Here is an 8,709-nt window from a genome sequence, read left to right on the forward strand (position 1 = left end):
AGCAGCTAGCTGAATTCAAGGAAATACTACAGGAAACAAGAATGGCTAACAGGAATATGGAAGTACAGTTAAAGCAAACAGAAAAGCAACTGTCAAAACAAATAGAAGAAGAATGCCAAGCAGTTCAATTAAGAAATGGGAAAACATTAAATACTTCACTTCAAAGCAGCAGGAAGCCAAGAAATGAACAAATAGCTACTCAAAATCCCTCTGAGGACAATCAGAGCCCAGAAAGGAATAATGCTGGCGCTGAACGCCCAGACCATGCTCATTCCTGGCGTTCAACGCCAGAAACAAGCATGAATCCGGCGTTGAACACCCAAAGGGAGCACAGTTCTGGTGTTCAGACGCCAGTAACAGATAAAGAGTTGGCGTCTAACGCCACTCCAGCTTCCACCCCTGGCATTCAAATGCCAGTGGGGGATCAGTCACATACAAGTGCTGATAATAACCCTTCTAAAAAGGCTTCCCAACCCACTTCTGTAAGTAATAAACCTGCAGCAACTAAGGTTGAGGAATATAAAGCCAAAATGCCTTATCCTCAAAAACTCCGCCAAGCGAAACAGGATAAGCAATTTGACCGCTTTGCAGACTATCTCAGGACTCTTGAAATAAAGATTCCGTTTGCAGAAGCACTTGAGCAAATACCCTCTTATGCTAAGTTCTTGAAAGAGATCTTAAGTCATAAGAAGGATTGGAGAGAAACTGAAAAAGTTTACCTCACTGAAGAATGCAGTGTAGTCATTCTGAAAAGCTTACCTGAAAAGCTTAAAGACCCCGGGAGCTTTATGATACCATGCACATTAGAGGGTAATTGTACCAAGAAAGCTCTATGTGACCTTGGGGCAAGTATCAACCTAATACCTGCATCTATTATCACAAAGCTCGGTTTGACTGAAGAAGTCAAACCAACCCGGATATGTCTTCAACTTGCTGATGGCACCATTAAATACCCATCAGGCGTGATTGAAGACATGATTGTCAAGGTTGGGCCATTTGCCTTTCCTACTGACTTTGTGGTGCTGGACATGGAGGAGCACAAGAGTGCAACTCTCATTCTAGGAAGACCTTTCCTAGCAACTGGCCGAACCCTCATTGACGTCCAAAAAGGGGAAGTAACCTTGAGAATCAATGAGGAGGAGTTCAAGTTGAATGTTGTCAAAGCCATGCAACATCCAGACACCCCAAATGACTGCATGAGTGTTGATATTATTGACTCTCTGGTAAGAGAGGTCAATATGGCTGAGAGTCTCGAATCAGAGCTAGAGGACATCTTTAAAGATGTTCAGCCTGATCTGGAGGAATCAGAAAGAATAGTAGAACCTCTGAAAATCCCTCAATAAGAGGAGAAACCTCCTAAACCCGAGCTCAAATCATTACCACCATCCCTAAAATATGCATTCCTGGGAGAAGGTGATACCTTTTCTGTGATCATAAGCTCTACCTTAGAGCCACAGGAAGAGGAAGCACTAATTCAAGTGCTAAGGACACACAAGACAGCTCTTGGGTGGTCCATTAGTGATCTCAAGGGCATTAGCCCAGCCAGATGCATGCACAAGATCTTACTGGAGGGTGATGCCAAGCCAGTGGTTCAACCACAAAGGCGACTGAATCCAGCCATGAAGGAGGTGGTGCAGAAAGAGGTCACTAAGTTACTAGAGGCTGAGATTATTTATCTTATTTCTGATAGCCCCTGGGTAAGACCTGTCCAAGTCGTCCTTAAGAAAGGTGGCATGACAGTAGTTCATAATGAAAAAAATGAACTGGTTCCTACAAGAACAGTTACTGGGTGGCGTATGTGTATTGATTATAGAAGGCTCAATACAGCTACCAGAAAGGATCATTTTCCTTTACCATTCATAGACCAGATGCTAGAAAGACTAGCAGGTCATGAATACTACTGCTTCCTGGATGGATATTCAGGTTATAATCAAATTGCAGTAGATCCAAAAGATCAAGAGAAAACGGCATTCACATGTCCATCTGGAGTATTTGCATACAGAAGGATGCCATTTGGCCTGTGCAATGCACCTGCAACCTTTCAGAGGTGCATGCTCTCAATTTTCTCTGATATGGTGGAAAAATTTCTGGAAGTCTTCATGGATGACTTTTCAGTATTTGGAGACTCATTCAGCTCTTGTCTTGACCATCTAGCACTTGTTCTAAAGAGATGCCAAGAGACTAACCTGGTTTTAAACTGGGAAAAATGTCACTTTATGGTGACTGAAGGAATTATCCTTGGGCACAAAATTTCGAACAAGGGAATAGAGGTGGATCAAGCTAAGGTAGAGGTAATTGAAAAATTACCACCACTTGCCAATGTTAAGGCAATCAGAAGCTTTCTGGGGCATGCAGGATTCTATAGGAGGTTTATAAAGGATTTTTAAAAAATTGCCAAACCTCTGAGCAACCTGCTAGCTGCTGACACGCTATTCGTCTTTGATAAGGAGTGTCTGCAGGCATTTGAGACTCTGAAAGCTAAATTAGTCACAGCACCAATCATTTCTGCACCAAACTGGACATTGCCATTTGAACTAATGTGTGATGCCAGTGACCATGCCATTGGTGCAGTGTTGGGACAAAGGCATGACAAGCTTCTGCACGTCATTTACTATGCCAGGCGTGTTCTAAATGACGCACAAAAGAACTACACAACCACAGAAAAAGAGCTACTTGCAGTGGTTTACGCCATTGACAAATTCAGATCCTATTTAGTAGGATCAAAAGTGATTGTGTACACTGATCATGCTGCTCTTAAATATCTACTCACAAAGCAGGATTCAAAACCCAGACTTATAAGATGGGTGTTGCTTCTGCAAGACTTTGATATAGAAATAAGAGACAGAAAAAGGACAGAGAATCAGGTAGCAGATCACCTGTCCCGAATAGAACCAGTAGAAGGGGCGTCCCTCCCTCTTACTGAGATCTCTGAAACCTTTCCGGATGAGCAACTCTTTGCCATCCAGGAAGTGCCATCGTTTGCAGATATTGCAAACTACAAGGCAGTGAGGTTCATACCCAAAGAGTACAGTAGGCAGCAATCAAAGAAATTGATCACAGATGCAAAGTACTATCTTTGGGATGAACCATATCTCTTCAAGAGATGTGCAGACGGAGTAATCCGTAGATGTGTGTCTAAGGAAGAAGTGCAGAAGATCCTATGGCACTGCCATGGATCACAGTATGGAGGACATTTTGGAAGTGAGCAAACAGCCACAAGAGTCCTCCAATGTGGCTTCTACTGGCCTACTCTCTATAAAGATTCCCGAGTGTTTGTACTTAATTGTGACAGTTGCCAAAGATCTGGCAATCTGCCTCACAGTTATGCCATGCCTCAACAAGGGATCTTGGAGATTGAGTTGTTTGATGTATGGGGTATTGACTTCATGGGACCTTTCCCACCATCATACTCAAACACTTATATTCTGGTGGTAGTGGATTATGTATCCAAATGGGTGAAGGCTATTGCAACACCCACTAATGACACTAAAACAGTGTTAAAATTCCTCTAGAAACACATCTTCAGCAGATTTGGTACCCCTAGAGTATTAATCAGTGATGGGGGCACTCATTTCTGCAATAAACAGCTTTACTCTGCTTTGGTTCGTTATGGAGTTAGCCACAGGGTAGCTACTCCATATCACCCACAGACTAATGGGCAAGCTAAAGTCTCAAATAGAGAACTCAAAAGAATCCTGGAACAGACTGTAATTGACCGTAGAAGGGATTGGGCAAGAAGCTTGGATGATGCTCTGTGGGCATACAGAACAGCATTCAAGACCCCTATAGGGACCTCTCCATACCAGCTTGTGTATGGAAAGGCATGTCACTTGCTAGTGGAACTGGAACACAAGGCCTACTGGGCAACCAGATTCCTAAACCTTGATGCCAAGTTAGCTGGAGAAAAACGATTGCTCCAGTTAAATGAGCTAGAGGAATTTAGACTCAATGCTTTTGAGAATGCAAAAATTTACAAAGAGAAAGCGAAAAGATGGCATGATAAGAAATTGTCATCCAGAGTCTTTGAGCCGGGGCAGAAAGTTCTGCTATTTAATTCTAGGCTCAAATTATTCCCCGGGAAATTAAAATCCCGGTGGAGAGGTCCATATGTGATTACCAGTGTATCACCATATGGATACGTAGAGCTTCAGGATAATGAATCTAACAAAAAGTTCATTGTTAATGGACAGAGAGTTAAACATTATCTTGAAAGCAATTTTGAGTAAGAATACTCAAAACTGAGACTTGATTAAAAGCTCAGTAATAGTCCAGCTAACGACATTAAAGAAGCGCTTGCTGGGAGGCAACCCAGCCATTTACAAAATTTAATTTTATTTGTTTTTGCTAATTAATTGATTTTTACAGGTATATGTCAAAGTATCTTCAAAAGGTAAAATAGCAATTGATTGAATTCACAGAGTTACAGGGAAATTTGGAAGCTCACTGGCGTGAAAAAGCCAGTAAGAAACGTTTTGGGCGTTGAATGCCCAAAAGAAGCACCCACTGGGCGTTTAACGCCAGTAAGGGTAGCCATCTGGGCGTTAAACGCCAGAAAGGAGCATCTTCTGGGCGTTGAACGCCAGAAAGAAGCACCTTCTGGGCGTTTAACGCCAGGTTGACAGCGTCCTGGGCGTTCAGAAAAACGCCCAGTGACAAAGGACTTCCTGGCGTTCAACGCCAGAAAGAAGCAACAGCTGGTCGTTGAACGCCCAGGAGAAGCAACAATTGGGCGTTAAACACCCAAAACATGCAGCAGTTGGGCGTTTAACGCCAGAATGGTGGGGAGGAGGTAAAATTCGTTTTTCTTCACAAATTTTCTAATTTTTATGTTTCAATTCATGATTTCTTGCATAAACATGTTTCAAAATATCATCCTTCAATTCCAAAATTTTTAATCCTAATTTCTAAAAACCCTAATTTCTAAAATCCCTTTTTCAAAAATATCAAATGCAGCTTCATACATAAACATAAACCTTTTTTTCAATCCAATCCAACTCTTTTTCCAATTTCTTTTCAAACTTAATTATCTTTTAAAATCTTTTTCAAATTATAAATTTCAAATTTATTTTTAAATATCATTCATATCTTTTTAAATTATATCCTTTTCTTGTCATATTTATCTTTTATAAATCATATCTTTTATCTTATATCTCTTTCTTATTTTCGAAAACCCACCCCCCTCCCTTTATATCCACTTTCGGCGCCCCTCTCATCATCCACCATTCCACACTTGCTCTCCTCATATCCCTCTTCTCTCTTTTCTTTTGCTTGAGGACAAGCAAACCTCTAAGTTTGGTGTGCTTATCCGTGATCATAAAAACATACTCACTTTGATCATGGCCCCTAAAGGAAAACAACCTAGCCCAAGAGGCAAGAAAGAGAATATTCCAAAGCCACTTTGGAATCAAGGGAAGTTCTTAACTAAAGAACATTCAGACCATTACTACAAAATAATGAGTCTAAGATCAGTGATCCTGGAAGTCAAGTTCGATCTGAAAGAAGATGAATATCTGGAGATCCAAGAACAAATTCGAAACAAGAACTGGGAAATCCTAGCTAATCCTGAAACGAAAGTGGGAAGGAACATGGTTCAGGAGTTCTATGCTAATCTATGGCAGACAGACAGGCAAAGAATAATTGGAGCTGCCCTCTATGACCATTGGACCTTAGTCTGAGAAAAGATTGTTCATACCCATCCTGACAAAATCAGGGAGATCTTTAAGCTTCCTCAACTGAAAGATGACCCAGACTCCTTTAATAGGAGAATGATGAGGGTAAATAAAGGCTTGGACAAGATTCTAGAGGATATATGCATCCCTGAAGCCAGGTGGACCACCAGCACAATTGGCATCCCAAATCAACTCAAAAGAGAAGATCTCAAACCAGCAGCCATAGGCTGGCTGGATTTCATTGGGCGTTCTATATTGCCCACCAGCAACCGTTCTGAAGTTACTATTAAAAGAGCAGTGATGATTCACTGCATCATGTTGGGAAAAGAAGTAGAAGTCCATCAACTGATCTCGTGTGAACTATACAAAATAGCAAACAGAAATTCTAAGGATGCCAGATTGGCCTATCCAAGCTTAATTTCTATGCTCTGCAGAGATGCCGGAGTGAAGATGGGAATAACAGAGTATATCTCAGTTGAGAGGCCAATCACTAGAATATCAATGGATAGACAACAGCTGCAGGATGATCCAATCAAGAGGAGAGCACAGGAAGTCCTCCCAGAACTTCCTCAATTCGAATATTGGGAACATCTTGAGGCATCTATTTCCAAATTGCAAGAAACTATGAACCAAATAAAGGAAGAACAGAACAATCAAAGTAGCATGCTTTGCAAACTGCTTAAGGAACAAGAAGAGCAAGGGCGTGATTTAAGGGAGCTGAAGCGCCAGAAATTAATCCTTGAAGGACCAAGCACCCCACAGATCAGAGGAACATCTACTTCTTAAACACAGGTTGTTGAGTTCTAATTTTAGCTTTAACTCTGTGATAGTGTTATTATAGAAATTTACCTTAGGAGATATATATAGTAGTAGTAGTAGTAGTTAGCATATCTATTCTGGTTTTATTCCCAATTAAAGTTATAATTTATTTTTCTCATCATCATCAGACATGAATAAAATAGTAGATTTTTAGAATAAAGAAGTAATTTATATTTTTCGAGTTCTTAATAATAAAAATTATAATTAATTATATGTGGTGGCAATACTTTTTGTTCTCTGAATGAATGCTTGAACAGTGCATATTTTATCCTGAATTTTACGAATATTAGCTCCTGAAAGAATGAGAAACACGAAAAATATTATTGATGATCTGAAAAATCATGAATTTGATTCTTGAAGCAAGAAAAAGCAGTGAAAAAAAATTACAAGGAATCATTGGATCAAGAAAAGAAATAAGAGCCAACAGCCCTTAAAACCAAAAGGCAAGGGTGAAAAGGATCCAAGGCTTTGAGCATCAGTGGATAGGAGGACCCAAGGAAATAGTTCCAGGCCTAAGCGGGTAAATCAAGCTGTCCCTAACCATATGCTTGTGGCATGCAGGTCCAAGTGAAAAACTTGAGACTGAGTGGTTAAAGTCGTGATCCAAAGCAAAAAGAGTGTGCTTAAGAGCTCTGGACACCTCTAACTGGGGACTTTAGCAAAGCTGAGTCACAATCTGAAAAAGGTTCACCCAGTCATGTGTCTGTGGCACTTATGTATCCGATGGTAATACTGGAAAACAAAGTGCTTAGGGCCACGGCCAAGACTCATAAAGTAACTGTGTTCAAGAATCAACATACTACACTAGGAGAATCAATAATACTATCTGAATTCTGAGTTCCTATGGATGCCAATCATTCTGAATTTCAAAGGATAAAGGGAGATGCCAAAACTGTTCAGAAACAAAAAGCTACAAGCCCCGCTCATCTAATAAGAATCTGAGCTCCACTCAAAAACTCTGAAATATTATTACTTCTTAATTTCTTTTCATCCTATTTTATTTATCTAGTTTCTTGAGGACAAGCAACAGTTTAAGTTTGGTGTTGTGATGAGCGGATATTTTATACGCTTTTTGGGGGTAATTTCATGTAGATTTTAGTATGTTTTAATTAGTTTTTAGTAGAATATTATTAGTTTTTAGGCAAAAATCATATTTCTGGACTTTACTATGAGTTTTTGTGTTTTTCAGTGATTTCAGGTATTTTCTGGCTGAAATTGAGGGAGCTGAGCAAAAATCTGAGTTAGGCTAAAAAAGGACTGCTGATGCTGTTGGATTCTGACCTCCCTGCACTCGAAATGGATTTTCTTGAGCTACAAAAGTCCAATTGGCGCGCTATTAACGGCGTTGGAAAGTAGACATCCAGGGCTTTCTAGCAATATATAATAGTCCATACTTTGCGCAAAGATAGATGACGTAAATTGGCGTTCAACGCCAGTATCATGCTGCTGTCTGGCGTCCAGCGCCAGAAACAGGTTACAAGCTGGAGTTCAACGCCAGAAACAGGTTACAACCTGGCGTTGAACGCCCAAAACAGCCCCAGGCACGTGAGAAGCTTAAGTCTCAGCCCCAGCACACACTAAGTGGGCCCCAGAAGTGGATTTCTGCACTATCTATCATAGTTTACTCATTTTCTGTAAACCTAGGTTACTAGTTTACTATTTAAACAACTTTTAGAGATTTACTTTGCACCTCATGACATTTTAGATCTGAAATTCGTACCTTTTGGCAGCATGAGTCTCTAAACTCCATTGTTGGGGGTGAGGAGCTCTGCAGCGTCTCGATGAATTAATACAATTACCTTTGTTTTCCATTTAAACACGCTTGTTCCTATCTAAGATGTTCATTCGCGCTTAAACATGAAGAAGGTGATGATCCGTGACACTCATCACCTTCCTCAAATCCATGAACGTGTGCCTGACAACCACCTCCGTTCTACATCAGATTGAATGAGCTTCTCTTAGATTCTTTAATCAGAATCTTCGTGGTTTAAGCTAGAATTGATGGCGGCCACTCTTGAGGATCCGGAAGGTCTAAACCTTGTCTGTGGTATTCCAAGTAGGATTCAAGGATTGAATGGCTGTGACGAGCTTCAAACTCGCGATTGCTGGGCGTGATGACAAACGCAAAAGGATCAATGGATCCTATTCCAACATGATCGAGAACCAACAGCTGATTAGAGTCGTGCTGTGACAGAGCATTTGGACCATTTTCACTGAGAGG

This window comes from Arachis stenosperma, chromosome 6 (genome assembly GCF_014773155.1).
Source record: "Arachis stenosperma cultivar V10309 chromosome 6, arast.V10309.gnm1.PFL2, whole genome shotgun sequence".
In the NCBI taxonomy this organism is placed as follows: domain Eukaryota; kingdom Viridiplantae; phylum Streptophyta; class Magnoliopsida; order Fabales; family Fabaceae; genus Arachis; species Arachis stenosperma.